The sequence below is a fragment of the Cupressus sempervirens genome, chromosome 5 (assembly GCF_028749045.1).
Source record: "Cupressus sempervirens isolate cs-2001-9-10 chromosome 5, ASM2874904v1, whole genome shotgun sequence".
NCBI lineage: Eukaryota > Viridiplantae > Streptophyta > Pinopsida > Cupressales > Cupressaceae > Cupressus > Cupressus sempervirens.
Window position 1 is genome coordinate 517,268,793 of NC_143122.1, and position 15,977 is coordinate 517,284,769.

Here is a 15,977-nt window from a genome sequence, read left to right on the forward strand (position 1 = left end):
CTTCTTGAATAACACAGACATGCACTCATAAAATAAAACAACTCATAACTTCATGTCTATGCATAAGTATTTCATAGAAAGGCCAGAGGAATTGTATATTCAAAAAAGAAAGATGAACTTTTTCTATACCACACCAGTATAAATCCTTTAACACTAACTGAAACCTGCATCAAAACACTTTCATAACCATAGAAAAGGTATGCTCATGAGACAAAATCTAAAAAGAAAAACAAGCTTTCACTAACAGTGCTATCAATCATAAATTCAATACGCTAACTTTGCAATTAATGAGAAGGCCAAGAGATGCATAAAGTCATCTCCAATGTATTATTGTATATGCAAAAGTGAGCTACAAGACTCCTATAAGTAACAACCAAGGACCGCAAAAATAGTCACTAAGTCTCTTCCACTACAAAAAGCAAGAACCAACTGAAAAGTAAGTGACAAACTCACTATTTCTAACCAGCTGCATTAGATGCTAGAAAATTGACCCAAGAATAGCCTCTACAACCCTTTGAAATAAAGTTCAAAACATGTAAGAAGTCTCTCCAAGGAATAACAACCTGGACAACACATCAAAACCTCCCCAAGAAACATGCAAACAAATAATAATGACCCCTACAAGATTCTCCTAAAAAGTCAAAACTGATCCCTAAATTCTCTCCTTATATCTCCAAACAGAAAATAACTCCCATCGTGACTCTACCCAAAAATACTTCATCAATCCTCTATGACCAAGTATGTAAACATATGGAAAAATAAACCACTTCTCTTTAGATTTGAATTCAAAATGACCATGCCCCCTTATTTTTTGCATTTTAGAAGAACATAATGGACTTAACAGTTTATAAAAATATTCCTAGTCCACTTGTTTAACAATAATGCTTGTGCAAAAAAATAGAACGCCTCCAAATATTCAAATTAACTAGTTAAATATTGAATATTTCAGCAAATAACAGTTAATAAAAATATATAATATAATAAATAAGGAAGAATTAAAAACAAAACATAATATTATTTCAATAAATATTAATAAACATAATGTTCATTAACAATGTTTACTAAAAATAATATTAAGCTCACTTAGTTCAACCCTACCTTATTCACTTTCACTGAGGTGTTACACTTGGCATTTTGAAGAATAAACCTGTCGGGTCATGACATTAGTTAACTTGATTTTTAAACATATTTAATCCCACAAAAATGTGGGTCTTCAATGAAGCTTCCATGAGAAGTTTCTAGGGTATACTACCCTATTTTGCCCTTATTCATTTCATTTTAACATTTTGATTTGAGAAAATCCTTTCTCTACACAAACCCTAAATGTCATTGTTGAGCGAGAACGGAGATTTCTTGGTCGAACAATGCCATTCTTTGCACCTCTCAAAACAGATATTCTCAGGTCTACAAATTGGTGAGCATATTCTCTCATTTAGCTGCTAAATCTTGATGGAATTTAGAGATTTTATGTAGAAATTTGGAAGAAATCAATAAAAACTATCACTTATCCTTCCATGGCCGCAGCCTTGAAGTTTTTTTCTGCTGTTATTTTTCAATTGATGCTTCTAATACTTTGTATTTGTTGAGTTGTGTACCTTCTAAACTTTATGGATTTCTACAGATATATGTCTTCAAATCATTCGACTGAGCTTCAGATTTTCTCGTTGAAGAAATTCATGTGAATTTTGAGCCGCTATGGCAATTCTGTAGCTTCTTCAATAGATTTATAAAGAAAAGGAAATGATTTCATGACTTAAAACTTTTATGGCAGTAATTTTTTTTTTTTTTTTGCATGTTGAAGTTGTTTTTAAGCTTGGTATCTGCTACTTCCTTGTAGGCATGGTTTAGGCTTTTCATAAAACATTTCATTTGTTGCTTAATTTTGAAGGTACCTTAGTATTATAGCCTTCAATTTTTGTTTACCGTACGGGTAAAATAAATGAACGCATACAGACAATGGAACAAAATAGCAAAATTATATTCGCATATGCCAGACATTACATTATGCTTGATAAGATAAGATCAATGATGAATTACAATGATCCCAGACGGGATATAAATACTATCCGCTGAACCTTCCCGGAGGAGTTCGTTGGCCACAACCATTATGTCCGCTACAAACTATTTACCCGTCGGCTACAAAATACAAAACACCAACGACAATCATTCCGTCGGCTACAGAAACACTGCTGGGACCATCTAGTCGGCTGACAATTTTTGGTGCCACCCATTAGGGTTTTTGATAGCTTCAGCCATGATGCTTTTTACAGAACTTTTGGCCCAGCATTCTTGCATTTCAAAAAATGCCTTGCATTAACCACCGTGGCCTTTATTTTTGTTTTTCTTTTGGCTCTTCAAAATCTCATCCATCGTCATCTAGGACTTGGGATACTTGAGAAATCCTCTTGCATTTTTTCGTTTTCACATTTTACTTGATGCACAAGAGTTTCATTGATGAGACTATAGATTGGAACTATAGCTTGATATACCTCTGTATATGGCTGAAAGAGAACGGAGATGAGGGTTTAGTTGTTTCTTTGTTTATTGTCCATTTATCAATGATTCCATAGAAACTTTGCAAGGACTTTAAAGAGTGTTAGCATAAAAAAAAAAGAATGGAGCTCAAATTCTTTCATTTATACAAGCATTGATATTCCTGCAGTAATTTAACATGAATGAAATGCTCTTTCAATATATCGTCTTTGTAAGATGTTCTCTTGCATTTTCTGTACCACTATTTGATGCTTCTTACTTGGCTAGTTTTGAGAATATTTGATACATCTTACTTGGCTTATAGGATTATAGTTTAGAAATCATCTACTTCTGGAAGTCTAAGCACCCCAACAGTAGAGATTTACCTATGAAGAATCGCATAGGAGTCTGTGAGCTTCATAGTTATTCTTATGGTGTAGAAGAATAGACATGGATCTAAGTCGGTACGCTTTCAATCAACCTGTGAGTTGGTGTGTGTTTATCAGTATCTTTATCATTACCCGCTCTGCAAGTAATTAGATTCTTTCCTAAAACAAGAGGAAAGAATATTGGTAACACCCTTATAAGTATCTCTAAACTTTTTGCTTACCTTGAGTTGATCCAAGGAACAATGAGAAGGGGGAACCTTCCCTTTAAGGTAGGAGAGACTTTGACTCACACGTCGGCTGGTACTCCTGTTTTGCAGAAAAAGCTATACAAATTGTTGGTTGAAAAATATCCACCCAACATCCACAACAGTTACATTGAACAAATTAAAAAACGAGAACTACATATCAATAGTGAGAGAGGTTCAAGGACCTTGATCCCATGGATAATAGTATGTAGGCAATCTAGTAGGTGATGTTGGATACAACTGAATAATTGTGTATTGTCTTTGATGTTACACAAATGTCATATCATTATCAGTCAGTGCATGCCAAGCTCACTCGGGCAGTGAAGACAGTTTTTTGTGTCTGCCAACTGTTCCTATGGTTGCCTAGTTCAAAAGGCAATGTCTGCCGAGTTCACTCAGGTGTCAAAGGAAGTATGCAGAAGATGAGTGTTAACCGAGCTCACTCGGTTAATGAAGGAAAGTTGGATGGAACCTATGCTAACCGAGCTCACTCGATTGCCAAAGGATCTTCGCGAGTTTGTAGTGTTAACCAAGCTTTTGTTAGTTAACAAAGGAAATGGCTTCTGAGTTAGTTTCTATCGAGTTGGGTCAGCTAACGAAGGATTTTTTTATTTTGGCATATTAAGCTCAATTAATTTATCTATTGGTTCTAACTGACTGAGGTGATGAATATTAATTATTCTAAGTTGTATTTCAGCCGACTTGACAATATGAAAGATATAAGTACAAGGCCAAATTGAGAATTTGAAAGCGTAAGTATGAAGATATTATTGAAGATTTAATAATGAGAAGAGGAAGCGAATTTGAAGGATAAGCAGAATATTCTTGTGGAGCAGAAAAGCTATATTCGATCTGGAAGGATCCAGTACAAGCTAGAATAGAGATCTATAATCAGCAATTCAGTTGCATTCAAATCAAGTCAATTCATTGTTACTCTCTAACCATTGCAGCAGTGATCTAAATCTCTTAACAGAGTTGGCTTAACAGCTATTTGCAAATCCTCTAACAAGGTGGCAGTTCTATTGAATTGTCTAAAAACCTCTAACAAGGCCACTCCTAACTGGGTGATTAAATCCTTTAACAGGTTCACACCTAACACTGTGTTTTGTAACCTTTAACAGGATTGGCTCCTAAGAGGGCTCACTTCAAAAGAGTGAAAACAATAACTAGTTGCAATTGGTGGTTTTTCCCAAATTGAGTTTCCACATTAAATCCTGGTGTCAAACGTGTTCATGCAATTTTCTTTTATGTGTTTGCAACTAGTTAAAATAATGGTAATCATAGATAACATCTAAAGTTTGTATGTTAAGCATTTACCGAGCACATTCAATAATTACCGAGCTACAGCATTTTATGTATGTTTACCGAGCATTAGCAATATTCAGTTTTCAAATTGTATTTTTATACCGACATCTAAGAGATCTGGGATTTATTTTAGTAGTAATTGATTCACCCCTCCCCTCTCAGTTACTCTTATATTTCTAAAAATTGGTATCAAAGCTTTTGGTGCTTGCAAAGAAGGTTTCAAGGACCTAAACCAAAGATCAGGATGTCTTATAGAAGAGAGATCCCCAAGCTGAACAGAGACAATTTTGCACCATGGCAAGGGCTTATGAGGTTACATTTGGCTACCATCAATGACTCAGGATGCAAATATCTTAATACTGAATACAAGACTCCCACTGGAACAGTAGCTGTTGAGGATATTGTTGAAAAAAAGAATCATAACATCATGATGATTGATATTGCATCTGCTCTTAGTTATGCTGAATTTGATGAAGTTAAAGACTGCAAGACAACTCATGACATGTGGATCAAACTAAAAGACATATATGGAAGAGATGACAATGTAAAAAGAGCTAAGGCTAAAAGTTTTAGAGGTCATTTTGATCAGATGAAAATGAGAAAAGATGAGAACATTGTAAAATATGTGAAAAGGATCAAAGCAAGTGTAAGTGCAATCAAAGCATTTGGAGGAGACATTGAACAAGAAATAGTTGTAAGGAAGGTACTTAGAACTCTTCTTCCTATTTATGCAATTAGAGTGTCTGCTATTCAAGAAATGAGATGTGATCCAAATAATAAAATATCTTTGGATACTCTAGTTGGAAGATTGACAGCTTTTGAGTTAGATAACTTTGATAACTATGTTCCTAGTTCAAAGGTTATTGAATCTACTTTTAAAGCTAAACTCTCACTTAAAGAAAAGGGTAAGAAATCAAAGTCCAGTCAATCAAGAAGTGAAGAAGAAGAATCAGAAGAAGGTTCAAACAGTGATCTTGAAGTTGTTGAAGCCCTATTTGCAAGGAAGTATTTCAAAGACAGAGGAAAGTACAAAAGTAAAGTTCCTCTGATATGCTTTTCCTATGAAGAAGTTGGTTACATTGCTGCAAGGTGTCCAAATAAGGAAATCAAAGATGAAAAAAAAAAGCAATACACACAAAGGCAAGAAGGATTCCAAAAACTACAAGAACTACAAAGACAAAGGTAAGAAATCTCGTTTTATAGCTAAAGATTCTAATAACAATGAAGATGAAATGGTATATATTGCTGTGAAAGATGAATCTGATGATGAAGGAGATAAGATGGCACTTATCTCTCATGTTAGCAAAAATGATATATGGATTATTGACAGTGGCTGTTCAAATCATATGACTGGAGACAAAATAAAATTTGAGCACATGGAATATTATGATGGAGGAAGTGTGAGATTTGGAAACAATGAACCTTGTAACATAAAAGGAAAATGATGTATTTCATTGACTAAAGAACTTATATGTGACAATGCTTATTGGGTTGAAGGACTAAAGCATAATCTACTAAGTGTGGCACAGTTGAATAACATTGGATTCAAGATAAAATTTATGAATGGGCAGGCCAAACTATTAGATGGAAAAGGAAATCTAGTTGGATTTGGCAAGCAAACAAAAGATAATCTATTTTATCTTGATCTCAGTGATTGTTCATGTTTTATTGCTCAAGTAGAAGAAAGTTGGTTATAGCACAAAAGGCTATGTCATGTAAACTTTGATAATCTGGTTAAGATAAGCAACATAGAAGAGTAAGAGGTATTCCTAGTTTGAAGAAGCCTAATATGAGTCTATGCAAGAATTGCCAAATTGGTAAGATGGGAAACACTAGTTTAAAAAGAAAAAACTATCAATCAGAAGAAGTCTTAGAAATTGTTCATACAGACTTATCTGGACCTATTGGAATAGAGAGTTACAGTGGAGAAAAATTTTTCATTCTTTTTGTTGATGACTATTCTAGAATGATGAATGTAATGTATCTAAAAGAAAAATCAAAAAAAACTTTCAAAAGTTCAAGTGGTATCTAGCAAGAGTAGAAAAAGAAATTGGAAAAAAGTTGAAATGTTTAAGATCAGACAGAGGTGGTGAATCGTCTCCAATGAATTCAATAATTTCTGCATTGAAAAAGGAATTAAAAGAGAAGTATCAGCCCCTAGTACACCACAGCAGAATGGTATAGCCGAAAGAAAAAACAGATTTATCATGGACTGTGCAAGAACCCAGATCATTGAAAACAATGTTGCTCTCAAATACTAGAAGGAAGCTATCAGCACTGTAGTTCATACCTTGAACAGAGTATAGTTGAAGAAAGAATCAAACAAAACTCCTTATCAACTATGGTATGGCTACAAACCTAATGTAAGTTACTTGAAAGTATTTGGTAGCAAATGTTATATCTTGAAAGAATATAGAAAAGGTAAATTTGATGTAAAAGGTGATGAAGGCATATTTCTAGGATACTCCTACAAAAGTAAAGCATACAAATGTTTGAATTTGTCTACTCACAAAATACTAGAAAGTGCAAATGTTAGAATTGATGACCTTGCAGAAAAGAGTGAAGAAGAAAGCAACAAGGAGCCAGAGGATTATAGAAGAGTTGTTTACTATGAACTTGATACCCTACCAAACCAATCTGAAAGAAAGGAGGCTTTATTTCCCGCGTCCCCAAAATCTCCAATAGCAAACAGTGCAACCCAAATCACAATCTAAAGAACCCGAGTCACAATCAGAGGCTACTGAGCAAGTTTAAACCAATTCTAACGGACCCGAGTCACAGACAGAAGGACCCGAGCTTGAAATTGAAGTTCATAATGAAGACAGTAGAACTCATTCAAAACTCAAACAGCCTGTGTTAACAAGATATGTCAGAAGGCATTATGCACCTAATCAGATCATTGGACACAAATCTGATGAAACAATGACAAGAAGCAAATTAAAAGGTACATATTTACTTGCTCAATTTGAACCTATAAATGTTAAAGATGCTCTGGACAATGAAGTTGGATTGAAGCAATGAATGAAGTGATAGAATAGATAGAAAAGAACAAAACTCGAACTCTTGTTCCTAGACCCAAAGATAAAAATGTAATTGGTACAAAGTGGGTATTCAGAAATAAGCTAAATGAAGATGAAAAAGTTTCAAAAAACAAGGTAAGACTGGTATGCAAAGGTTATTCTCCAGAAGAAGGCATTGATTATGGTGAAACTTTTGCTCCTATAGCAAGATTAGAAGGTGTTAGAACTTTACTAGCATATGTAGTACATAGAGTATTTAAAGTGTATCAAATGAATGTTAAATTTGCATTCTTGAATGGAATTTTTGATGAAGAAGTCTACATTGAACAACCAAAAAGCTTTGTAGATCCTAACAAAAGAGACATGGTTTGGAAGTTACACAAAGCATTATATGGTCTCAAGCAAGCTCCCAGAGCTTGGTATGAAAGACTTCATAATTACTTGGTACAAATTGGCTTTTAAAGAACAAATGATAATAGTAGTTTGTATATCAAGCAAGGACCAAACAAGAGGATTGTGTTGGCAGAAATATTTGTTGATGATACTCTATTTACAGGATGTGATAACTTGTGCAAAGCATTTTCATAAGAAATGAGTAAAGAATTTGAGATGTCCATGTTTGGTGAGATAAAATTCTTTGTTGGGTTGCAAATACAACAAAACAAAAATGGTATCTACATCACTCAATTTAAATATATCAAGGAGATACTAAAGATGTCTGGAATGGAAGATTCAAGACTAGTTAGAACCCCTATGTCTACTGGACATAAGCTTTCCAAAAATGATGATCCCAAAGAAGTAGATCAGACCACATATAGATCAATGATTGAAAAAATTGCAGTATGTAGTACATATAAGGCCTGATATTGCTCTAACAGTTGGAATGGTGGCAAGATTCTCAGCAAATCCTAAAGAAAATCACATGATTGCAATTAAGAGAATCATGAGATATCTAAAAGGTACTGAAGATTGTGGCTTATGGTATAAACTTGGAGGCAATTTGGACTTGAAAGTATTTATTGATGCTGATTAGGTAGGAAGTCTTGATGACAAAAAAAGCACTAGTGGTGGAGCATTCTTTCTTGGTAAAAGACTACTGTCTTGGACAAGCACGAAACAAAATTGTACATCTCAATCCACAGTAGAGGCAGGATATGTGGCTACAGAAGTTAACTGTTCTAACATTGTTTGGTTCAAACAATTGTTAGAAGGAATGAAGATAAAAATCAAGCATCCTATAGTCATATACTATAATAACACCAGTGCAATCAATATATCAAAGAATCCAATGATGCATACCAAAAAAAAGCACATTGCTATAAAATATCACTTCTTAAGAGAGTTGGTGCAGGATAAAGAAGTAAGATTGGAATATGTGAATACAAAAGAACATATCACAAACTTATTCACCAAGCCATTACCTAAGGATGCATTTATGTATCTAAGAGGTAAGCTAGGGGTCATTCCCCTATCTGAAATTCACTAAATAAAACTTAGTGATGCATCAACAAGAGCTAGTTGAAGATCAATCAGTTGGTGCAAAATTGACAAGCGCATATTGCAAATGAATCAGTACTTAAGGTATACTGGTATTAACAGAATTATTGTATTTGGCATGTGTTGTCAAAGAGGGAGAAGTTTACTGTCATATCTCTAAGAAAATTTTGTCATTCCAAAGAAGGAGAAGTTTAATGTAAGAGGGAGAAGTTCTGCAAATAAAGAATGAACTTGGCAGAAGTTGTTGCAGACAAAGGAAGAATCCAATGAAAAGAAGACCTCATACTAATAGAGGGAGTTCTCATGAACAAATCCAAAATTTCATTGTGTTATGACATGTTGTGTTGCCATTAATGCCAAAGAGGGAGATTGTTGGATACAATTGAATTGCAACCTTTGTACAACGCAGAGGAACCATTGCCTTGGCCGATAGCCCAAGGTGCGCGATTTTTCGTGTATAGAGTACCCTTCAAGGACAAAGGGTTATGGTGATGTTGGATAGCAGAGCTACTCTAAATTTCATAAACTCATCCTTGGTAAAGCGAAGAAGTCTACCTATGGAGGCGCACACAGGCTTTCAGGTCAAGGTCACCTGAGGAACTTTTTTACCCTGCACACACTTTGTTCCTCAGCTAAGTATCACAATGGTGAATCACACGATCATTGAGGATTTCTTCATAGTGGACCTTGCTGACATGGAAGTTATTCTCGGGATACAGTGGATGGAAACGCTCGATGAATACACTTAGAGTTTCAAACGAATGGACTTAACTTTTTTGTTGATGGAAAGAAGGTCGTCCTCTAAGGACTGGCAAATGAAGGTCAGAAGGAAGTTTTTGGGAATCGAATGGAGGCAATTTTTCGGCACGATCACGTTGTGTGGGCTACGCATTGTTTTATCTCGACGAAACCTATAAAGGAGCGTCGAACACCTCCACAAGATGAACTCCAAGGTATTTTAAGTAGACATGATAAAGTTTTCATGGATATTCCTCCTGGCATACCACCTCATCGAGGGTTTGAACACACTATCGAGTCAGAATCAAGGGCAAAGCCGGTCATAACCATACCATACCGCAATCCCAAGAAATTCAAAGATGAGATCGAAAGGACGATTCAAGAGTTGCTAGAGAAAGTATGGATCTGTCCTAGTTATAGCCCATTCGCGTCATCTATGGTCTTGGTCAAAAAGAAGGATGGGACGATGCGCATGTGTATGGACTACCACGCGTTGAACAAAAAAACAATAAACAACAGATATCCCATTCCAAGGATAGATGAGTTGTTGGATGAATTGCATGGCACAGTCTATTTTTCAAAAATAGATCTCCTTTTCGGATATCATCAGATCCGCATAAGGGAGGAAGATGTGGAGAAGACGGCTTTCCGTTGTCACTACGAACATTATGAATTTTTGGTCATGCCGTTCGGATTGACCAATGCACCTGCCACATTTCAATCATGCATGAATCGCATCTTCAACAAACAATTGCGTAAGTACTTATTGGTATTCTTTGATGATCTTCTTATTTATAGGAGGACATAGGAGGAGCACCTGAAGCATCTGAATGAAGTCCTACGTATCATGGGGGAACAGTCTTTGTTCGCCACGTAGTCCAAATGTGAATTTAGTATGATAGAAATATTGTACCTATGGCATGTTGTCAATAAATATGAGATTCAAGTGCATCGAGAGAAGATTCAAGCTATCCTTGACTGGCCTCCTCCATAATCACTCACGGATTTGCGAAGACTTTTCGGACTATGCAGTTACTATAGGAGATCTGTTAAAGGATTTTCTCAGCTCAACACACCCTTAACGGATTTGACAAAGAAGGGGTCCTTCTAGTGGAATGAAAAGGCACAAGTTACCTTTGAGAAGCTAAAAGAGGCCATGAGCACTTCTCTCATACTTGCACTACCTGATTTCACCTGACCGTTCATTTTGGAGTGCAATGTGTCCGGAGAAAGCATTGGAGCAGTATTGATGCAAGATAGACTCCCCATCGCTTATGAGAGCAGGAAGCTTACGCCAATAGAACGCCTATATTCAATCTATGACAAAGAAATGTTGGCCATCATTCATGCATTAACAAGTTCCAACAACATTTGGTAGGTGCCAAGTTTGTCGTCTGTATGGATCACAATAGTTTGAGATATTTTCTGGAGCAACGAGACTTGAAGGAACGGCAACGAAATGGGTAAGCAAGGTTCAAGCTTTTGATTTTGACATTGAATATGTGAAAGGGAAAAACAACATGGTTGCAGATGCCTTGTCCTGGAAACCCACCATCTGCTCACTAGACCAGATTTCAGCTGATTGGAAGGCACATCTGTTAGTGGAATATTCCAAAAATACATTTGCATGTGAAATAATGGATGGCCACACTCACGATGATCGGTACAAAGTGGCGGATGACATCATCTACTATAAAAATCGGATATATTTGGTGCTAGAATCCAAGTTAAAGCAAAAAATCTTGAAGGAAATACACAACTCACCCCTAGCTGGACACCCGAGTTTCCTCAAAACTTACAGAAGTCTTCGAGAGAGGTTTTCATGGAAAGGGCTTAAAGGGGTCGTGTTACAGTATGTAAGAGAGTGTACCGTCTGCCAAACAGAACAAGTCCAAACATACTCTACCTGTCGGGCTACTACAACCTTTGCCAATTCTCAAACATTAGTGGGAAAGTATATCGATGGATTTCATAACAGGGCTTCCCAAGGTGAACGGAAAGGATTGTATTTTCGTGGTAGTTGACAGATTGACAAACTATGCACATTTCTTCGCCATCCCCTTCGACCTTCAGGCCGCACAAGTTGTCGATCTGTTCTTTAGAGAAGACTTTCGTCTGCACAGGTTACCCTGAAACATCATCAGTGATCAGGATGGACAATTCATCAGTATCTTTTGAACATAACTGTTTCGGATGGCAAGGATAGAATTATCACCAATTACAAGTTACTACCCACAGCCAAACGGACAAATAGAGATTGTGAACAAACGACTCAAAGGCTACCTTCGGAACTATGTTTTGGCACAACAGCGAGCCTGGGTAAAATGTATCCATCTAGGGGAATATTGCTACAATACCACGTACCATATGTCCATCAGAATGGCACCATTCAAAGCTCTGTACGAGTACGAACCCCTTTCCTTCATCAACACAGTTCTCGGTGACAATCGTGCACCAAGGGCAAGGGACTAGCTTCAGGAGGGACAAGGCATTCTAAAATGCTTAAAGGAAAATCTATAGAGGGCACAAAATCAAAAGAAGATGTACGCCGACAGACACAGAATATTGAGAAGTTTCGAAGTGGGGGGTTCGGTCTATCTCCGGCTCCAGCCCTATCGACAATCCTCACTGAAGGAAAGGGGAAAATATAAACTGAAACCTTGATTCTATGGTCCCTATCATGTAACTCGCCGCATTGGTGAAGTTGCCTATGAGCTGGAACTTCCGGAGGGTAGTCGTATTCATAATGTCTTCCATGTCTCTTGTCTGAGGAAAGTCGTAGGGCAAAACGTCACAGTTGCTACTGACCTTCTGCCACTCAATGAAGAAGGAAAGCTCATTTTGGAACCAACCGAGATCCTTGAAGTATGTGAGAGAGCCCTATGGAACCGCACTATGAAGGAATACTTGGTACGCTAGCGACACCTACCGTTGGACAATGCGACATGGGAAGGCAAGCACATTCTCCAACACCCGACGTTGCATTTTCTTGAGGACAAGCAAAATTTGGGACAGGAGGACTATAATGTTCTTGTTATAAAATAAATAATAAATCAAACTTTTGTAACGAGCAGATTGATTTAATATATCTCGAACTCATTTTATTTTTGTTTCCGTAGTATGTGTCGTCGTCGGCTATCTTTGTACACCCTCGAAAAGTTTCCCGACAGTTATTTAAGCACAGCTTGTAGGTTGTAGTCGGTATGCTTTTTGGAATATTTTCTCTGTTTTGCAAATTCCTACTAGAGTTCCCTGTCACCATTTTGGAAGTGAAAGACCTTCCCTATTTGGCTAGTGCGGTTTCAGTGGGATTCAACCCTCACCCTATTCCGTTGTTGCATGTATTACTTCGCTCGGATCTGGCAAATCGGAGCATCATCTTTTGACATTTATTGAAGGGATTGTTCATATTCAAGCTTTCTATTGTTGTGTCTGATCTACTTGTATTCTGCATGAACATGTTGCATTTATTGTGGCTCAAACACTTTCTGCGCAATATTTAGACAACCTCGTATGGCCATTTCATTGTCTGCACGGCTTCCACTCTACCATGCACGTTTCACCAACTCTCCTTGCACCATACACCCCTTTGAAACCCACGTACAGCCCTACTTTTTGTCCACCGTACAACTCTGCAACCTTCGTGTGGTCATGTTCTATGTCCTCCGTACGACACTGCAATCTTCGTATGGCCATGCTTGCTGCCCACCGTACGGCCTCCTAAAACCTCCGTACAGCCATTATCCTGTACGGCCCTTCCAATCACCTATCTTGGTCACCATACGGTCTCACCGTACATCTCATTCTTCTCCATCGTATGGATTATCTCTCCACAACGTACGGCCACTTAGACTTCCGTGTATGGCTAGCAAATTTCCACCGTACAACTCTATATTTTGCCCTCCATTTTAGCCTATACGACCTCCCAATCTGTGCATTTTGTTCACTTTCGTACGGCTATTCTGGTTTGGAGATAGTCGATACATCACATGAATATGCAATAAATAGAGATAATAACCCTAATTCGGATTTCAAGATCATGCCTAAAAATATAAATAAGTAAAAAATGATAAAAACTATGAAGAAGCCCCTAAAAACTGCTCTCAACTAGCTGTCCAACCGATAGGTAATTGGAAAACTGCCTCTAGCTCCTCAAAATCATGCATAAAACCCTAACTCGGATCTCACAATCAACCCAAAAATATAGCATATAAAACTCCTCAAAAATATGCAAAGTATGCATAAAACAGGCTCTCATAACAAACTGTATGCAAAACTGGACTTAATTGCTCCATAAATCACGAAAAATAGCACTAAAGTCCTCCATCACTGCATGGGAAACTCAAACTGCCCTTAGCTTCCAAAAATAGCTCCATGTTTGACTCCATAGTCTAGAGTTCGACTTGTGAGTTCGCAAATAGACACCGAACTTCTCCCCTTGCATTTAGGCATTAAAAAATTTGTTGACTCCCTCTTAACCTCTTTATTATTATTGCACTTAATTTTAACATTAATAAACTGATTTATTTATCAATTTATTAACATTAATTACATATTTCATGCAAATAATAATAAATAAATTAATATTTATTTTTTTAGGCACCAATTAATATAATAATAATAATTCTTTAAATAGAATAACATAATAATAAATAAATTAACATAGTATGACTCTAATGTTAATAAATAAACTATTATGTTATTTCACTTTCTAAATATTTAAGGATGGACCCGAAATTTTATGAAATGAAGCTTAGGGCTATCGAAAACAAAAGGCAAAATTTGTAAGGCATTATTCATTCTCCCATTCATGTGAATGAGAAGAGGGTTTTCAGAACCCTAGCCGCCGCCATGAGAGCTCTTCCTACGATTTTGTTCCATGCTTTCTTCCTACGGATTTCATGAGAGTTTCATTGATAAGGGGTTCCTACTGGTTTTATCTTGGACGCCTGGCATTCTGCTGTGAGCTCTCTCCATTTGCTAGCTATGGACATCATTTTTGGTATTTTACGGGTTCCATTTTGCTGTTGATATTTGGCGTGAGCCTCCTTTATGGCCGGATCTGTCGAGATTTAAACTCCATGCTTGCAAATTTTCTGAGATTTTTATTGGACTGTTGATACATGAGCAGCTATTAGATTTTTCTTCATTCTATGCCTCCATCTTCATGACTACTTCACAGGGCTGTTCGGTTTTTGTTTGGACAGCTTCTTCTCATTGAGGTTGACTCCTTGGATGCCGTGAATCTGTTGTCATTTCATCTTCAGAACTACTGGTGTGAACTCCATTTAATGTCAAATTACAACCGTGAGTTTCTTTCTTCTTCTCATGAGTTTATTGTGTGGCTGTTATAACGCCTTTATCTGCTGGGTTTCACGTCTTTTCTTTTTTTTTGGAGATTGATTCAATAGAATTTAGTACATCGAAATGAAGACAAGTTGTGCTACCCAATGTATCTAACTGTCACTACAACATCCCTCTAGCCAATGGTGTTCATTTTGATGTTATGAGCACAAACCATGTTACCAAGATCTGATGAGATAATTTCATTTAGATTTGTACCAACTTCAGCTTCCCCAGGAACAGCTTCTTCAATATCTTGTGTCCTTCTGAGATTGTGCTTTCTATAAGGTTCTTTTAATTTCATATCCTTGACAGAAAATGGAAAAATCTTTTGAAACACAGCAATAAAAAAATAACTCCTGTATCTTGTTCATGAGGTAAAATCCTCATACACCATTCCAAAGGAAAAGTAGTAAATTTTGTCTTTCCATCAATGTTATTATCCTCTTTACTATTTTCTTCAGAAGGCATTTCAGTTAGGTCATCTTCTTTCTCATTCACAATATTTTCTGAAGTTGTTTCCGTCTTGATGTCATCTCTGTCATCTCTCTGACAATATTCTTGTCTAGCAGAAGGGATATTGCTATCATTCCAGGTTATGATGGTCTGGTCTTTTAATGTAAGTTTGTAATACCAAGATTTTTTTGTAATATAACATGCCTCTATCATTCCAAAATGTTGAAAATTCACAACATGGTTCTTCATTGTTTTCAACAGACACTTGCCAATAAAATACTTGACTCTTCATTCTCTATTTGTTGTTCTCTACTTTCAATTGCAACTTGAGTAGCTTTTTTACTGTACTTACTAATTTGTTATTCTAAAGAATACATTCAATATGGAGTGTTCCTCTTTCGTAACAGCAAAGTATCATATTCATAGAAGCTTACATACTGAATATCTGATTTTTGAAAGGCCGCAAACATTTTTTTATTTATGCTATAGCTTGCTGCCTATTTTGCTTATTC

The 15,977-nt window shown here is 36.5% G+C and overlaps 2 protein-coding genes across 2 annotated transcripts in view; one reads left to right on the plus strand and one right to left on the minus strand.

Annotated features, from left to right (window-relative positions):
- The window catches only part of MSH5 (MUTS-homolog 5), a 364,768-nt gene that overhangs the window by 216,829 nt on the left and 131,962 nt on the right, over nucleotides 1-15,977 (minus strand). The window lies entirely within an intron of this gene.
- LOC149556975 (uncharacterized) overlaps nucleotides 1-15,977 on the plus strand; it is a 363,967-nt gene that overhangs the window by 216,580 nt on the left and 131,410 nt on the right. The gene's annotated exons all lie outside the window — the stretch shown is intronic.